We start from the raw sequence: 18592 nt of genomic DNA, 5'->3' as shown, positions 1-18592 counted from the left end.
TCTCTGACGCTTTGGTTGTATGCTGAATCAAAGTCAGAACACTGTCAGAACAGCTTGTACCTAAGGCACACAATGCATCTGAATTCATTCGTTTTCAAGCTCGTAGAAGATCTACATTTGGAGGAATCGTCACACTAGGATTTGATGGGTCGGGGGTAGACTGTAGTTCTGCGTCAATCCCCAGCACACTCTCGAGAAGCTCATAAGAATCAACGATAGTTGTAATTTTGAACTTCCACAAAGTGTAGTTTGTACCATCTAACTTGCCTTCGCTGAAGGTTGGTGGACGAATCCTCAGTGTTTGAATAGCCGGTACAGCAACACCACCTCTTGCATCGCTTCCTGATGCGTCAGAACCGCTTCCGAAAGTTGACATAGTTTCTCTTTGCTATTGAAGCCTTTGCCTCTTGCACACTCTCCGATCTCTAGAGCCCCCTGGGCTTTGATACCATGTAAAATATTACATGGCGCAGCGAACAGAATCTGAGAAAGAGATAGAGAGTACACAACAGATAAGAAGAGAATCAGTAAATTCTTTAACTCCAAACAACTAATACAAAGATGGCTCTGTCCACCCGTGCGCTTCCACTGTGTGAAGCTTAGATGGCGATCTAGACAGAAGATAGGTGAAGTGCTTAAGGCTAGCTGGAACAACAACTCTGACTGGGTGAAAGATGAGTGGGAGATGGCTGCGAAGGGGTTTAGCTTTTATAGCCCGCGAAGGTCGTTAGGTCGGCCTGCTGACCGACCTATCATATGAGCCTCCACTAGTCGGCCAGGGAATATTCCAAGGAATATTCTCTTTACCATCGGGTCGGGGGCGCTACCCCCGGACCCCCGCTAGGGGGGCCGCTGGCCCCCCTGGGACCCCCCCAGCCAGGGTCCGCTTCTGCGGCCCCCAAGCCCCACAATAGGGGCCCCTTTTAACTCCCTTACACCACAACTCTATGCAATGCGCCTGGAGTTACTACAAGCTTAACCACTCCGTCTAACCCAAAGATTAGACCCACAACGGTCACCTTTTTGCCATCCGGTCACATAGACCTCATCTGATATACAAGTCAGGAGTCAACCAATGTCCGGGCTCACATTTGGCTTCTCCTCATAATGGGGGCCTTACAACTTTGAGCACCATGGATCATTGGTAGCACCTAATGAGGGTAGGGCATTGATCATATCTAACAACCCTCTAGATCATTAGGGGTAGCTAGGGCTCCATCAAAACTCTGTAGAGTAGCCTTCACTCTCTCCTCCTCTCTGTCTAAGGGTATCATCTCATCTACCTCTTCAACCTCTTTAATGGTAATGGTAGGCTATCTTTTTTCCTTACCATGTGATCCTTGTGAAATCCCTTATGAGTCATTCTGATCCCCTACAAGATGCAAGTAGCAAAGCAATGCAAAGAAGAATTGCAAAAAATGATACCTCTTTGAGTGTATTCGATAGTTCTTTATATCATTAGGTGCATCACTATGTAATTTATCCAGTCTCCTGGCTAGCTTTTTGTTTGTGACTTTGTTGGTCGCAAAGTCATGAGTGTCAACATATTCTTGTGCCTCTGTGTTCACTATGCTACTTGAAATTATCCTTTAGTATTCATCCATATGGACACTCAGCACATTTATACAGGAATGCAAAACATTCTAAATAGAAAGCAGAAAAGTAAACACACATGACAACTCATGAGCATGGGAATAAGAGTGCGCACTACTGTGGAGAAACATTTTTAAAAATATTTTTATATGTAGTTTCCTCCACATCATCCTCAAACTCTAGCTCATAATTCATATTGTTTCCTATTCATAAAAGAGAGAATAAGAAAAAAGGGTCAAAAAATTCTTCAATCCAAATAAACTACCTAAACAAATTCTCACCGTACCATAAAGAAGGGTCACCACCAAGTGATGCGGGGTCCCTCCATAAGTGGGAGGGGTCTCTCTTCCTTGGTGGTGACCCATGTGGGCTTCACCATACATGAGGGTCACCACCAAGAGATATGACATTCCTTTGCAATTGAGAGAAGCCTTTCTCGCTTTGATGCTCACTCGTGCAAGCTTCACTACAAACGAGGATTACTACCAAGCAATAGGGATCAATCTGCAAGTGGGAGGGGCCTCCTCTCACTTGGTGGTAATCCATGTGGGCTTCACAATATACCAAAGTCACCATTAAGTGATACAGGGGTACTTCACATGTGAGAGGATCCTCCTTTTCTTAGTGGTGACCCATGTCTGATTTACTACACATAAGGGTCACTAGCAAGTGATATGGGGTCTCTTGTAAGTGGGAGGGATCTCCCTTGCTTTTTGGTGGTGACCCATGCAAGCTTCACGACACACAAGGGTTATTGGCAAGTGATACCAGGGCCCTCTACAAGTGGAACAGGTCTCCCTCTCTTGGATGTAGGGTTCACTACACACGAGGATCACTACCAAGCAATAATGATCCTTTCGTAACTAGAAGGGACCTCCCTCAGTTAGTAGTGACCCATACAGACTTCACCTTGTGAAGATCTCACCTGACCAAAATCCTATAGATCTACTCACAAAAAGTCTCTTAGCGGAGCTTTTTGTCTTCTTTAGGAAGTTAATGGCATTGGATGATATGGCATTTTGCCTCATCCTATTGTACTTATGTACATTTATACTTTGTCACCTTTTTCTCGTTCTCTCCTCACTAGAGATACATTTTTCTTTAAGTGGGAGGTTGTTGGGAGTAAAGGCACATGTGCTTAGTTGCCCGTATATTACTACATTGATAGTACTTGCACACCTATGCACTACAGGTATTGTGTACCCATCACTGTTGCTTCATTTTTTTTAAAGTGATATTTGAATAAAAGAAAGGCTAGTCACATATTGTGACTATTAGAGTTCCCACATATGGTGTCTTTCTCTCTCTTACTCTTGCTCCTTCCACCATAGCTTGTGCTTCCACTCCAAGCTCACTCCCTTCATAGTTTTGGGAGGAATGATGTTACTATAGGCTTGTAATGCTCTATCTATGTTCTTTCTTGCTTTGTCTAGATGGAGAATGGCCTTGTTAGTTACAACAAAAATAACAATACATATACAGGTATGAATTTGTAATGCATTCATGGAATAAATACTTGTTTTGGACTTGATGCTCCCAAAACACAATAGGAGAATACAACAAGCTTAGGGTGAGTGACCAACTATTATCGTATTGCTATTGTTCTTCTCCTATAACCTCTACTTCCAAGCTTTAGTAGCTTGATATTATTTAGACTGCTTTGTCTTGAATGCAACCGGAGCAGCGCTTTCTTTTGTCTAATTGCATGTAGTTAGGTTCTGCGACTACTTATTTTTCCTTGGTTCTCCTCTAATTTTTTTCTCATTGTATATTTGTTTCTTGGTATAACCATTGGTTCTCCAACTTCAAAATGTTTGAATGGCTTACTAGATTTTGAGTATAAGCTAGAAGCTGAGTATGTCCAACAAACCTCAGCAATTAGAAAGATGAAGAAAATGGATAGGTACTTTTGATTGTAGGATCCACAGGATATATCCTAACATTTGTCCATCGATATTCTTCCTACCCTCTAGTCTCATTACTTCCAACACACTTGATGTGTTACCAAACACCTTATTTCTTTTCGAATAGATGCATACTCATTATCTAGATCAATATGAAGATAGTATATGTATTTATTAGTATGGACATTTATGACTATCTATGCTTGCAACAATCGAGTTATCCGAAGGAGTGATCCAAGCTAACACAATATTAGTGAGTTTGGGAATCTCCCAATTCTCATTTTTTGAATATTGAAAAGGTGGCACCCGGATAACATGCCCATAAATTTCTCAAAACCGTATGATGTGACCTATTATTGGAAAGTGCTTGAAAAATGAAACCTATTGAGCTATAGAGCGCTCAATTTAGAGTTATAGTGTTCAAGTTATGACAAATCCAAAAATTTGACCGTGTGTCCCAAACTTATGGGAAATTCCCATATTCCCTAATATGGTGTTAGCTGCTTGCAATTAGTGTGGTTTATAGTCTCTTGAAATAAAAATTTAAAAACAAAGAGGAATTATTTTGAGATAGTCATTGAAGCCTCAAGCCTCAAGGGAAGTTTCTATGTGATGGCGAGGTATTGAAAGTAACAAGTGTATGCGACGCCTTCAAGGGTTGTCGTGTTAATCAATGATAGACAACAAAAGTACCAAGGTACAAAAGGGCAAACATTTCTCTAGATTGTGAAATTTTTTCGAATAATAAACAACCGTGGTGCTAAGCAATAACCAACCGTGGTTCTAGGAAAGGAAAATAACCAATCTTGCTCAAGGTAAGAGTCGATGAGAATTAAGCTAGAGGAGAAGACGATCGAGGTGGTTGTTCACGCAGCTCCAGGTGGTCATGAAGACCAAACCAACTGTTAAAGGCGGTCAACTATTGTGCTCGAAGTGGTGGAAGGAACTAGTCGAGGTAGCTGGCGCGATCAAGAGTTCTTGGACACAAGGAACTTTGGACACGAAACTACATAGCAAATACACACATATCTAGTAGATACACAAATTTTTCTAGATAGTACCTAGGAAATTTTTAGTTGAAACTAGGTTTTTAGTTTTACTAGATAAAAGTGAAGCTATAACTAGTGAAATCCATGCCTATATGGTAAAGTGAGAAGATTTTCTATATAACATCTAATATAGCGATGTTTAGTAGATTTAAAAATCAAGCTTTAACTAGCAAAATAATTGTAGATGGCAAATGAGAACAAATTTGTGCACAACATCTAACATAGTCATGCTTATGTAATTAAGTAATACACATCACAATGGATAGGCCTAACCATAATCCATGTAGAACAATTTCAAAAAAGACATTATGGATATATGCTCATAATGGAGATTGGAAGCTATTTAATCAACATCTATCAAAGGGAAGAGTGTGCATTGAGCATGATTTTGGTATGTTGAAGAATAGATAGTGCATTTTGCATGACATGAATGTTGAGTTGTAACACATTCCTATGTACATATTAGTGGCATGTTGTGTCGTGCATAACTTCCTCATGGATACATTAGAGGATGAACTAAGAGAGGATGATATTGACCCTCATCCCAAAATGATAATGTACCAACTCATCCCGCAAGGTCAAAATGCATTGAGGGCCAAGCTCTAAGATTAGCAGCCTTTAATCAGTGGACCTTGTGTATGCAACTAGCTTGAGTTTTTTGTATGCCTCTTTCTTAGCAAAGCTAAGACTATGGCTTTGTATTTCTCCATCATGCATAGCATTTTTGTTTCTCCATCATGCGTAGCATTTGTATTTCTCCATTGTACTTTGTAATCAACCCTCAATTGAAGTTCTTCTATGTCATTAACGTCAAGCAATCTACATGTCAATGTGGTTGAATCAACGTGTACATTCAATGTGTGTGTCAATGTAGTTCAACCAATGTGACATTCAATGTGTTAGTTAGTTAGATATATTTACTTAGGTGCTTAATGTATACTTCGTGAGACATACTTTATTGGGTACTTAGTGTACATACTTAGTTCCTTAGTGTACATAGTTAGATGCTCAGTTAAATACTTTAGGCTTAGTTAGATACTTATATACTTAGATACTTAGTAGTTAGTAGTTAGATGCTTAATTAGTTAGGTGGTTACTTAGTGTATATATATACTTAGATACTTAGTACTTAGATACTTAGATACTTAAATACTTAGTAGATATTATTTAGATGCTTAGTTAAATACTTAGTACTTAGATGCTTAGGTAGATACTTAGTTAGGTGGTCACTTAATGTGCATACTTAGATACTTAGATACTTAGATACTTAGAGATAGATGCTTTAGTTACTTAGATCATTAGTTACTTTGGTTCTTAGTTTCTTAGATACTTTGATACTTAGTTGATTTGGTACTTTATTAGATAGTAGTTAGATGATTAGTTAAATATTTAGTATGGTCAGTTAGTGTGCATATTTAAATACTTAGATTGATGCCTAGTTACTTAGATACTTAGTTACTTAGTTACTTTGGTAGTTAGTGACTTAGATACTTAGATACTTAGATACTTAGATACTTAGTTAGATGCTTAGTTACTTTGATAGTTAGTTACTTAGATACTTAGATACTTAGTTAGATGCTTAGTTACTTAGATACTTAGTTAGATGCTTAGTTACTTAGATACTTTGATAGTTAGTTACTTTGGTACTTAATCAATTTGGTACTTTGTTAGATACTTTATTGGCTTGGGCTCTTAGTTAGATACTTTGATGCAATTAGAACAAGTTGTCTCTCTCAAATACCAATCTCAGTTAGCACATACTTGGTTACTTTTCTTCTTTAGATACATTAGGTACTAAGTACTTTTGGGCATTTTCAAACTAGTTCAAAAGTGACACAACTTTGTAAATGAGATGACATCTTGCATTAAGATCAAAAGAATAGAATACAAATGTAATTTCATGGGGGGGTTGTATACCTTGTATTGGCAAGGAGTTGGGCAATTTGCAATTGAGTTTCTAGCCTCTTCTCTTCTAACACAATGTGCCTAAGCTCCACTTCTTTTAGTGCTTGTGCCCAGTTGCTCATGCCTTGCTTGAGTGTTGCACCAACATTGTCCATTGACATTCTTTTCTACTTTTTGTTGCATTGGCCTCAGATTTCTCTTCCAATAGATGGGCCCACATTGCTTTCTTTAGTCTTATTCTCATCACACTTGTGCATAGCCCTCTTTATAATGGATGCCCCTCCATTTCTATGTCCTCCTCATGTGCCTCCAAGGGTTGTTCTAGGTCTTGACTTTTAGCTACTGGCACATTGGAATCCTCCTCATCATCTAGAGATAAAATGTTGAGACGAGGGCAAAATTATTTCCACCAAAAGCACCTTGAAGCCCATTGACCTTTGGGGTGGTTGATAGCATATCACCCATTCTTTCATAAAACTCCCATCTTGATTATTTTGCACCTGATATGGCCTCTTGGCATGCTCTTTCATGTATGCCTTCTTTAAGTTATTTCACTTATTTTAGCATTGAGTCTCCGTGAATTCCATTCCACAACTTGCATTCACATCTTGAGCAAATTCAACCCAATGCTTAGTCTTCAAATTCCCTCAATTCAAAGAAATCCATTTATCCTAATAATAGTCAAGAAGAGTGAAAATTTGGAAAGAATACCAAATCTCATTCTTCTTTGTACAAGCAGTTGGCACTTCCACCACTTGGGTTGGTGTTGGAGAGACTTTTTGCAAGGATAGAGTATTTCTTTGTGAAGAGGACTGTCCAATGAGAGAGCTTACAAGTGATGGGTTTTTGACATGTACATTTGAAGAGGGTAGAGGGTTTGGGATGTTGGAAGAGGGTTGAGGACTTGGAACACTACTTGATGGTTGTGGGGTTGACATAGCTAGAGATTGAAATGGACTAGGCATAACAGGTTGGGATTCCAACACTATTTCATCTTCTAACTCATTAAGATCAAGGGTATCATGTGGACTACACAATGATTCCAAGAAACTATGGTGTGAGTTGAAAGATGGTCGTACAACACAACTTATAGCTTGCACAAAGAAATGTACATACTATATGTCACTTATGCACTTATGCCAATAGAATTCCAACACAAGTTATGCACTTATGCATAAGAATGGGTGGAATAGGAATGGGTACAGTTAGAACTGATTAGAACAATTATTAATTTAATTTAAGATTTAAAACGTAGCCAGAAGGTGCGAGAGGAGAGATGAGCGCAGACAGCTCGCGATAGGATGCGCAGCATTTGAAGAGGAACAAGAAGGGCAAACAGGGAAAGACAGAGTGCGGAAGGATCTCTGAGGGTAGGCGACTCCATAGCTCAAGCTTCAGCTCGATAGGCCATAGATGCGAATTACGTTGGATCGACCGGGCAAACAAGGGAAGATAGAGTGTGGGAGGATCTCTGAGGGCAGGCGACTCCATAGCTCAAGCTTCAGCTCGACAGGCCATAGATGCAAATTACATTGGACTGACCGGTAGATAGGGAAGGGATGACGACAGCAGACTAAGCCGTAGATGGCAAAGGGATGATGGCAGAAGCTACTTGGGCTGCAGACAGCGAAGGGGAGAGGGTAGCAGATGACTGTAGCGACTGGACGGGACTGTAGCACCCACAATGGAAATGACAAAGCGAACAGAAATGGCATCCACCAATGGAAATGGCAAAGAGAACTAGAGGAGCTTATTGACTAACGAATTGTAATGTTGCCCAAATAGCCAGTCACAGCCAAAGCAGCTTCGACTACTTCAAAGAACTTGCGTGCAATACCCAAATGCAGAGGCCTGATGTTTATGTGCGCGATGGTGGGGAGACACAGATTGTGAATTGACACAAGCTCCCGGCTTTGAGCATTGCAGTAGGGTTTAATGTGGGGCTTCCTCAACCTTTTCTTTCCTGTCATTGGCGGCCTCTCCAGGGTCTTTGTCATGTGGCTCCCACTCAACTTCCACAGTGTGCTGCTACGCTTCTTCCATGAGGTCCTCGAGGAGAATGTGCACGGGAAGATCGTCATCATAACCGGGGATTAATCTGGCATCGGCAAGGTATGATCAGAAACTTGTATTTTACTGAATTTTTGTCATAGCTAGACAAATTTTAGCAATTTGGTGTTCTCATGACTAATCTGCCATATGGTGAAAGGAAGATAAATACAATCAATGACATTGCCAATGGGATAACATCAATTCCAGTAGGGATGAATCCCATATACAACAGTAAATTGTATATAATGCAGAAGATGATTGATGATGATGAGAGTGAGAACCTGGGAGGATGGGTTCAGTCGGCATATAATGCAAAAGATTGGCAGAGAGTGATAGATCCAGCTTTATTGCTCCATCCCAATGGATATCAAAATGATTCATCAACAGAACGTCTAGATGAAGTTTATGGAGTCTTGAAAATAGCTTTGCTCTGCGTGAACCACATCCCAAAAGATCGTCCATCGATGAGGGAGATCCTAGATGTGCTGTGCAGCTTGCTCTTAGAGAAGCGAAAGGCTCAACATATAATAAATATGGGCTCAGCAACAGCAGAAGCTCAGGATAGTCCTGACTCCTATCTCTGATAGTCTGCCAGCTTTAATGGGCTCAGCAGCAGTAGAAGCTCAGCTGCTCAGGATAGTCCTGTCTCTGATAATCTGCCAGCTTTAATGTAATGGTCTTGACTCTTGAAGACGCACTCGTCTCCGATTCCATCTCCAAGATCAGTTATAGCCCTTCAGCTGCCAGCAGTACCAAGCCAATGTCCTCTACCTGCCCATATTAACAGCAATGCTCTCTATTATTAATATGAGCACACCACCTAGTTAGTCACTGTACGAATTACTTATCTCTGAAAAGGGACAACACTAGCTGGGAGTACGTTAGTATTCAGGTTTTCTCTCTCAATGTTCAAAATTACTTATCTCTGAAAAGGGACAACACTAGCTGGGAGTACGTTAGTATTCAATGATCATTATCTCATTATCATCATCATCACAATCTGCATGATTTGCTCTTACAATGATCATTATCTCATCATCATAATCTGCCTTGCTGAAATGATCTGCAATTTCTGATTCACAATGCCCTGCAATGTAACAGTTCTACCCTTGTGGCAAAACTCAAGAGATAAGGCATTCAAACTTATACTGATTTTCCCCAATGATTACAGCCAATCACAACCCAGGACAGCATCTATTGGCCCCATATCCAATGCCAGAAGATCACCTGCAAACTCATAATCATCAGAGAACTTGATCCTGGCATCCTAGCAACAATGTCTGCTAATCATATGTTGTCCATTTGATATCTCCACTTTCAGACCATGGTCTATCTCTGTAGCAACCAATCCCACTCTTTGCAATGTTCTGCAATTAATGAAACTGTGAGTGCTACCACTGTTTACCAATACATGAACAGATCTGCCATTAATCATTCATTTCAACCTGATTGTGTCAGCACTTTTGGCACCCATCAAGGCATGAAGTGAGATGGTATACAGTGTAGACTGGGCATCCCAATAAATCTGCTCATCATCCACAAGGACATTACCATTAGCATCACCTATGACATGAAAAGGCATTGTAGGTTGATGCTCCAACACAGAGAGTGTTGGCTTAGGGCCTTTCCTGCCACATGTAGGTTGAATATCAATATCATGCATCACACGAGTGGTTTGCTCAATAGCCCCACCCGGATCAAAGGGTAATGCAGTCCCTTTTGTGGCTTCTGTGTCAGGAGATTCATCTGCATCATGAGCTCCTGTCAATTCCTCATGAGAGACATCATGGGGGTGTGCTACATCAGCCACTTCATCATCATCTGATAATTCAATTATCATGTTGAGTTTGGTTGAGTTGACATTCTTCATTTTGCACACGTCTCGATGCTCAGGTGTCCATTTCTCTCCACACCTAAAGCATAAATTTGCCTTTTTCCTACTATCCATTATGGCCCTGGAATGTTGTTTAGCTTCTGATTTGTCAAAACCAGAACTGGGTTTGACACCTGACTTTGCATCCATGGTCCTGTATGGCTTTGCATATGGCATTTTACTCCCAGTAACCGTTGGATATCGTGGAAAGGGGGCAGCTGTTGATTTCTTATCGATCTAATCAGCAAACTTTGTCTTCTTGTCAGCCTCATAAAAAGTACCATAGGAGCTACATGACAAATGCTTATACTTGCTAGCATATTTTGGCTCAAACGCCTCAGCAAGATGGGCTGCTCGCTCAATGGTTTGAGGATTATGAGCTCTCACATCAGCAGCCAGAGAGGGATTTAAGCCTTGTATAAAATGCAGCAGCTTCCCCTTCTCGAAAATGTCCTGTACAAATAAGAAAAGCCTCAGGAAATATCCAGTACCATTGACACATTTAACTAAAAAGGATGTATCTTTTGTGTGGGCTGAGCCTCAGGAAAAGTCCTTTCAGTTATGGAAGAAGATGGTTTTTGTTGCACCTGTTTTGCAATCACCAGAATGGTCTTTACCTTGTCATATTTTTGTTGATGCCTCGGATATGGCAATTGGGGCAGTTCTGATGCAGGAGAAGGTGAAGGGCTGGTATAGGCCAGTTTACTATGCTAGCAGGGTTTTGTCATCTACAGAAAGGAATTATGCTGTGACTGAACGGGAAGCTTTAGGCATGATCTATTATCTGAATAAATTCAGACATTATTTACTAGGGAACAGGGTCATTTTTCATGTGGACCATCAGGCTCTGTTATATTTGATTGAAAAACCTCTACTGACAGGAAGGTTGGCCAGGTGGGTGCTGTTATTACAAGAGTTTGCTTTTATGATAGTTCATATCCCAGGGAAACAAGATGCTATTGCTAAATTACTTTAGTAGGTTGGAAATAGGTGAACCACCCATTGGTGTGGATGATGAATTGCCTGATGCATCACTTTTTGAGGTTCAAGTTGTTGAATCGGATTCTTGGTATGATCAATTGTTATCATTTTTGCTTGATGGAACTATACCAACTAAGTTCACCCCAGATTGAAGAAGAAAGTTTGCTTTGAAGTCTAGGCCTTTTTTGGTGATTGCTGGAGCACTTTATAAGAAAGGCATAGATCAGGTAATAAGAAGATGCGTGCCAGATTTTGAACAGAAAACTATATTGCAAGAAGCACATTATGGTGCAGCAGGTGGGCATTTTACTGGTGAGATTACAGGGAAGAAAAATTTGCACGCTGGATTATGGTGGCCGACTGTATTGAAGGATGCATTTGATTTTGCCAAAAGTTGTGTAATTTGTCAAAAGAGTGGTCAGCCAGATAATGCAGACAGAATATCTGATCACCCGGTTTTGCCCTTAGAACCATTCCAAAAGTGGGGCATGGATTTTGTTGGACCAGTTAAGCCAACCACTCCAAGAGGGAACATGTATATTCTTGTTGCTACTGATTACTGCACAAAATGGGTTGAAGCAGTAGCACTTAAGGATAATAAGGCTGCCAGTGTAGCCAGATTTCTTTACCACAATATAATGACACGATTTGGATGTCCGGTGGAGTTGGTAAGTGATAGAGGTTCTCATTTCCTTAATGCTGTGATTGTTGATTTGACTAGTACTCATATGATTATGCACAAGAAGTCTACAGCCTACCATCCTCAGGCGAATGGTCAGACAGAGAGTACTAATAAGACACTGATAAGAATCCTCAAAAGAATTGTGGTGGAAAATCAAAAGGACTGGGATGAGAAATTGGATTCAGCTTTATGGTCTTTCAGAACAGCCTTTAAGGTGACAACAGGTATGACTCCGTTTCATTTGTTTTATGGGTTAGAGGCTATTGTACCAATGGAATATGTGGTACCCAGTTTGAGGGTAACAGCTGAAAAGATGAGTCCAAAGTTGTATGTCCAACATAGATGCAAATATCTGATGCAGTTGGAAGAGGATAGGTTTATCAGTTCTTATATCACTGAAGTCATTCAGAGAAGAAGACAAGCTTGGGTCAGCATGAATGTTAAGTTCAAGGTTTTCAAAGTTGGTGATTGGGTGATGGTGTACAATTCTAGGTTGGGATCTCATCCAGGTAAACTTACTTTGAGGTATAAAGGGACGTATTAGATTATTGAAGATTTAGGTCAGGGAACCTTTGTGGTTGCTGATGTGTTTGGCACACGAGTTGAAAAACCTATTAATGGGTTCAGGTTAAAAAAATTTCAGGGGAGACCACCTCATTTGGATCTTCCTACTTTAGCTCTGATACAGCCTGATGTTCTTGAAACTGTTATAGCAGGAATAGATGATGCAACCAAGAGTTTTTCCTGTGTATTACTTCAGATATGAATATATTTTCAGGGCATTGGATGTAGCAGGTGCAGGAGTTAAAGCATCAGTTGACTATGAAGACGGTAGTGGTGGATGTATCAGCACCAGAACCAGAGATTCCTGATGAGGATGTCGCAGAGCTAGCTTCTATTCCAGTAACTACAGATCCAGCAGAGGTGGAGGAGTTTGCAGGGGTGGATGTTCCTAAAAGTGATGTCACTTCCACTATGCAAGCTGAGCAGGTTTCTGATCTTCCTCCTGAGAACTGATGCAGCAGCAGTTTTTTGTTATGGCCGGCATTTTGCCTGATCAAGGGATGTGTGGATCCAAGTCTGATTTCTTCGAAATCCACCACCAGGCTGTGCCATGTGTTGAAGCTCAGTCTAGATCTAGTAAATGGCTAATTAGTTGGATCTTGCTTAGCCATAGTTCTACTCGGTCGGATTCTGTTAGAAAGTTGTTGAATCAGATTTTACCCAAGATGTCTTGTGAAATGGAAGTTAGGTCTTCATAACTGTAGTCTCGTACTCTATTAAGTTCTTGTAGCTGTCTGTTTGGTAGACGAAAGCAATGTATGAAACTGGTTGCTGAATCTGATATATGGTATTTACAAATTGTCTTTAAGCTTTCTCTCTATCATTCTCATAGCAGTCCATTTCTTGCTATGTCTGATTCTTGTCTTCAGTTGAAATGGGTGTTGCTCCATCTGTTTGCCCCTCCACTTGAGTGCTTGTCTAAATCTGTGTGGGTGGAATACCCTAAACAATCTCGGTGAGTGGGTGACATAGAAAAAGGCTGAGAAGAGGACTGGCCTCTCTCCCAACTGCCCTGAAAACCCAACACCCAATCCAAGCATGCTCACCATGGGCGGAAATATGCCAGTAGGCCGGCCCAAAATGGACAGCTCGGCCAATGAAATCTGCGAGCCAAATGGCGGCCTGGAATCAAAAAAAGAAGTGCTCAGCGGCACAGGCAAGGCATCACCTATATCAACATAATCCCCATACTGGGGTGCATGCATAGAACCAGCATCATAAGTGCGATGGCCATCAGCCATAAATCCCCTGTGTGGGTCAGGAAAATCACCCTGGCTATCCGACTGATCCCCGTGCTGGGGTGCGGCCTGCTTACCCTTATCATGCATACTGATGGCAGTAGTGATCTGCTGCCTAATGTTCTGACCCATCTGGGTGATAGCTGTATCGTGCATAGCCATAGCAGTGGTGAGCTGCTGTCCCAACTACTGATCCATCTGTTGAAAAGCCCCCTGAAGCATCAAGGCCAATGCATCCAAAAACTGTGTGTCTGTAGGCACAGTAGGAACTAGCTGTGAGGCAGGTACACCCTCTGTAACTGGCATCTGCTCCTGCTGAGCAACACCATCGCCGTGCTGAAACGTCTCATCTGATCGGGGTGCACGCTTGGGGGCCATGAGTGCGTGATGGAGTCGATGAAGAGGCTTGAAGAAAACTCGGTGAAGAGGATGGAGAGAATGCTCGAAATGAGCCACAAAGGTGGCTGAGAAGGGCCCAGAACACAGCTGTAGAAGTGCCCTAAAAGAGGGTTTTTTTTTTGGGAAGTCCTAGGACTGTCCTAGCCTAGCTAGGACTGCTAGGACTGTCCTAGCCTATCTAGGACCATTAGGACTGTCCTAGCCTAACTAGGAATGTTAGGACTAGACTAACTAAACTAACTCACAATTAACGAGTTAATTACCCCTCAGGTTAACTAACCTTACTAACATTAGGAAATAGATTAGAAAATTAGTCTAAGGTATGAGAACGTTGGTGGAAATGGTGGCCAGCGGAAGGCACGGGCAGGTGACGGAAACGGTGGCGGAGGAATGATGGAATCGCGACAATGTATGACAATGAGGGGTGCACCGAACAGGCGCGAAGAGATTGTCAGTCCGGTGGAGATGGCGCAATGGCGGGGCGATGGAGATTGCAGGCCAGTGGAGATGGCGTATTCCGGAGGAGATGGTGTATTACTACCTCGTGGTTGAGCAACACTGGCGAAGACGGTGGCAGGCAGTAACGGTGACATGAACAAAAAAAAAAGACGCACAGAACTATAGCGAATGGACAGAACAGTGAGGGCGACGTGAGGCAGAGAAGTGACAGTTGAAGCAAGGCTGTTGGTTTCTCCAAACAAAATGTTGAGTTCGTGATTGGCGGAAGTAAATGGAATGGCTCACTAGTGGAATCGGTGCGTGAGCGAGTTTGGCCGCCCTGAGTTCCTTGATTCCAATCGACCTACACTCTCTTTCACATGCTGGATTCCGCTTGGTTCACCTAGATAACAATAGTTCTGTCCATCAATGCAAAGCTGCTCTGTAGGTGTCAGAATTTTAGGCTTTGATACCAATGCAATGAAGGGGAATTGGGAGATGGAGGAAAGCCACGGAAGGCAAGGGAAGATAGAGAAGGAAGGGGAGATAGGAGTAGCGTGAATTGAGAGAGAGCACATGTGAGGAAGGAAGCCGATTGAGTTGGAGATTAGATGTCAAATCAAATAGGTACCTTACAATCCTTTTGGGGTTGACTTACATAGTCCCCCACATTTCCCACATTTCCCCTACTATTTTCCCATCTATTTTCCACATAAAATCCATGCTTTTCCCACCTTCATTACAGAGAGAATGTAGTGTTCAAGACAACTTTTTTAGTGAATTCAATCACAATTCTATTGCTAATAATACAACATTGTGAACAAATCGTGATTAGTTTTCTTAACACGATATATTAGTGTGATAATGGCTTGTATTAATAATTCCAACTAGTTTTCTTATATAGGAAAATTTTACTATATCTATAGTTTCAACTAGTTTTCTTATCTAGGAATATTTTACTAGATCATCAACTAGGAATTTTAAAAATTTTCTATATAGAAATATTTTACTAGATCACTAACTTGTAAAGTGTTCCACTTTTACTAGTTGAGACTTTTTCTAGATACTTTGATAAGTATCTAGAAAATCTCTCTTTTTTTACTATATGGAAAAGTGTTTAAAGTTCCTTGTGTGGAGGGGCTGCTCCTCCTCGAGCTGGTGAGGCACTTTTGCTCATGGTGGAGCTTATGAAGGTCAAGATGTGGTCATGAATGTTGCTCAAGCTGATGGCTTGGGGCAATGCCAGTAGCAGGACAGCTCGAGACGATAGGAGCCAACATGCTCGAGAGGATGAAAACCAAGTGGCTAGAGACGATAGGAGCCAACATGCTCGAGAGGGTGAAAACCAAGTGGCTAGAGACGACAAAAGCCAACTGGCTCGAGATGATCGGAGCATACGAGGGATTTGCGGTAATGATGAGGCGTCTTGAGATGATGACGCAACAAAGCTTGTTCGAGGTAGGTAGTAGCTGCAAAGCTACTCGAGATGCATAGCACCAAACCACCCAAGGTGGTGTAGCACCAAGTTACCCGAGGGTGATGACCTCGAGAAGAGTTGTTAAAGGTAGTGTTGCTGCTCGAGTTGAGTGGAGAGGGGAGATGATAGCCTCTGAGGCGATGATAAGCTCCTTGAGGTAGTGAGTAGGTTGAGAACTCAAGGTGGCAAGTGAAGTATTAGGATGATCATCCGATAACACAAAGTGAAGAAGTTCAAGGGCATGACTCAAGATGTGTGCTAGTCAAACACTTAAGGCATGTGCTAGCGTATTGGAATATGTCAACCAAGTCCATCACAATTGGAGGTAAGAGTATTTGAATCTCAACTTGGAATAAGGAGTGATAAGAAAATGAGTGTATCATTGGCTGAAAATAAGGGATTGTTGAATGAACCTAATGTAGAGATATTGGTCTGGTTGCACTCATGTGCCAGTGCTCAAGTCCTCAAGTGTGTAGATCAAGCACAAGTACTTGCCACTCGATGTAGGGGATGTAGAGATGTTGTTGTGGTTGCCCTCATGTGCTAATGCTCCAATGTGTAGATCAAGCACAGGTACTTGCCACTCAATGTAAGATGGACACATAGTTGAGGTAATGATGTGATAGAGCTTGAGAAAGTATGAGTAGTTGCAACTCCAGATAGCTTATTTGTGGTTTGATGTCAACTAGGATCATATGATTGACTTAATTGACAAACATATAGTTACTTCTATCATATGCTCACTCTTAGCAAGTGTCCACCCTAGAGCAAGTAGAAGCTTGATGCAATTGATGTGCAAGTCCAACTCTAGATAAGGATGGAACGACACTTGTGGTAAGTGCAAGGTATATCAAACAAATCAAGACCAATCGATACTCAAGTGCAAGCTTATGGATAGTGTGATGGGAAGTGACCCTTAAGGGAAACAAGATAGATGAGAGTTAGCAACACTCAAAAGAGAATGGAAAATTTATCAAAAAACTAGCAAAACTATGAGTTTTGGCTATTATTATCCCAAAATGCATCAAAAGATCAAGCCTATGACCTAAACTAGGCCTTAAAGTTCACCACAAATAGTCATGTCCATTTCAGGTCCAAAGGTTTGGGAATGTCAAATATAGTCTAAATGCCATATTCTCAACCTAGAAACCTACAATTCTTAATCATAAGCCATTTTCCATGATAGGAACTCCAAAGTGCAAACTATGCTCCGAGGGGCACCCAAATAGCTCCAAGGTGACCCCATAGTGTCTCAGATGAGTGTCTAGCATCTATCAATCAGAAGCTAAGGATATCATGCCTAAAAACTAGTAAATTAGAAAATAAAAGTTACGGAGTAGTCATTTAACCCCTTTGCCAATATTGTCTATTGATGCCCAAAAATGTCGATCATCCACACTAAGTAAGAGTTAGTTAAGCTCTACCAATAGCATGCAATTGTAAGTTGAACCATCAAATTAAGACCCTCAAAAACTCAAGTTAGAGTAGGTTTCTGGATTTCTTTGGCTATATCTACAATCATTACCAAAATTTCCACTCAAACTATACATCTCAATCTCATATGAATAGTTAGTTATACCTCTAACTAGCTAATTAAAGATAAATCCTATCCAACACTTATATGAATAGTTAGTCCACTAAGGCTCTATGATTCTTATTTTTCTTTTTGCACATGGCCATCATCATCCAATGCATCACTACTCATCTCATTAAAAGTAACATCCCTGCTCACTCTAAACTTACCTATGATAGGGTTATAACATTGATACATTTTCTTCTCTAAAGAGTATTCGATGAAAATACATTTTTTAGTCTTTGAATCAAGTTTCTTTTGCAACTCATATGGCATATGATTGTGTGTAATATAATTAAATACTTTCAAGTGTGATACAACAGGTTTTTTACTTGTGTAAAAAATTCTTCGAGGGTCATTCCATGGACTATAGTTGTGGGAGTTCTGTTCATAATATAGACAATAGTATGAACAGTTTTAGATTATCAAAAAATGTTTTGGAAATTCCTTTTTAGCCATCAATGCCCATGCAACTTCTGCATATATGTATATTTTTCATTTCTACAATCCCATTTTGCTATGGTATACCTGCAAATAAATTGTCTCTTTATCCCATGAGACCTTAAGAAGTCACTAAACTCATTAGAGAGGTACTCTCCTCCTCTATCTAACCTCAAGCACTTAATTTTCAAGTCTACTTCTTCTGTTTCAATACTTGCCTTGAAGGCTTTGAAGTGATCAAATACATCACTCTTTTCCTTCATAAAATATACATGTAGTTTTCTTGAACAATCATCAATAAACGTGACAAAATATTAGTTGCCACTAAGAGATATGTTCTACATAGGCCCCCAAACATCTGTATACACAACATCAAGTATACTCTTGCTTACATCTCTATCATGAGAAATATGTTGACTTACC

The 18592-nt window shown here is 40.8% G+C and overlaps 1 pseudogene; it reads right to left on the bottom strand.

Annotated features, from left to right (window-relative positions):
* LOC148025289 (uncharacterized) overlaps positions 1 to 11001 on the bottom strand; it is a 55718-nt pseudogene extending 44717 nt beyond the window's left edge.
* Between the last annotated feature and the right edge of the window lie 7591 nt (positions 11002 to 18592).

This window comes from Lygodium microphyllum, chromosome 14 (assembly GCF_053477565.2).
Source record: "Lygodium microphyllum isolate KBCC chromosome 14, Lygodium_microphyllum_v1.1.10, whole genome shotgun sequence".
Lineage (NCBI taxonomy): Eukaryota > Viridiplantae > Streptophyta > Polypodiopsida > Schizaeales > Lygodiaceae > Lygodium > Lygodium microphyllum.
Note: the sequence above shows the minus strand (reverse complement) of the source record. Positions and strands in the feature narration are given on the sequence as shown.